Here is a 1,212-nt window from a genome sequence, read left to right as displayed (position 1 = left end):
AATAGATTAACTCGCTAAATGTTAATTAGCTCTACTCCCCTAATATTAAACATAAAAACAACATAGGAAATATACAATTTAAAATAGAAGTAACATAAACCTATCATAAGTCATTAAGAAAAAACTGTGGGAAGGCATGGGTAACAAATGGTCTACTGTGTAAATTTTAGAATGCCGTAGTACGAAATTGGAAAGCTAGTGTAATCTTCCCCTCCTTTTCTTGTTTTTGCTTTATCTCTTTGGGTATCCAATGTCCACAATGTCAAGCTGTCTCTCAGTGACTGTTACTAGCATGCTATCTTTGTATGATTCTTCACTTAATGTATTGAGTTCAGCAACAACTTCAGCAAAATCTGTCTTTGCAAGAGAGCAGGCCTTCTTTCATTATTGAACAAAGAAAAGTTAAGGGCCAGACCCAATCTGATAGGAAGTGTTGGTTACATTTAATTTTTGCTGTTTTTAAAAGCTTCTTGGTATGCTTGTTTTGACTGATCCAGTCTCTTTTTTGTCATCACCAGTAGCAACCTAAGCCAAATAATGGTAGTAGTTGTCTTTCATTTTCAAGTAGAAGACTTTGCTGTGTGCTTGTGAAGCAATGGAGATGAAGAATTTTTCTGGAAAGACAATAACTCTCTACATCTCTCTTAGCTCTGTCTCGATTTTCTCTCTGTATTTTCAAGCCATGTGCTGTTTTTCTCAGCACTTTCTGTCCTTTGTGCAATACTTAAGATGATCTTCCAAGATTACCTAAGAGCTCCTGCAAAATTTTTATATGCTCTGAGAGAAGATTCCTCCTCACTGAAAAATTCTGCTCCTCGCTCAGTTACAGACTTCACGCCAACTGCCATATCATCATAATGTTCAGCCTGCCAGGCCAGTTTAGCCTTTCGTACCAGTACTCATTTTTATCCATTTTTGAATAGTCTGTGTCCAGTATGGGTGGTGGCAGACTGACAGGGATTCTAGTCATACATGTTTACATAGTATTTTTGGTATATTGTGGCTTTACATGGCCCAGTGTTAAAACTTTTTCTATGTCTAAGCAAAAAAAACTGCCTACGTATCAGTCTGTCCAGGTGGAACTAAAGAGATAATTGGTTTTAGTTACAGGAGCAGTTCTTGTGGGTATCTTAGGACTTGGAGCACTTACAAAGCAAAGTAGATATATATATCCTGTGGATATTACATGTTGAATCATGTGTATCTATGGAA

General features: G+C 36.8%; 1 pseudogene; it reads right to left on the bottom strand.

Moving 5' to 3' along the window:
- Nucleotides 1-152: 152 nt before the first annotated feature.
- LOC102864882 lies at nt 153-940 on the bottom strand (annotated as a pseudogene).
- Between the last annotated feature and the right edge of the window lie 272 nt (nt 941-1,212).

Source organism: Elephantulus edwardii, unplaced genomic scaffold (assembly GCF_000299155.1).
Source record: "Elephantulus edwardii isolate Elephantulus edwardi_28Jun2011 unplaced genomic scaffold, EleEdw1.0 scaffold07451, whole genome shotgun sequence".
NCBI lineage: Eukaryota > Metazoa > Chordata > Mammalia > Macroscelidea > Macroscelididae > Elephantulus > Elephantulus edwardii.
Note: the sequence above shows the minus strand (reverse complement) of the source record. Positions and strands in the feature narration are given on the sequence as shown.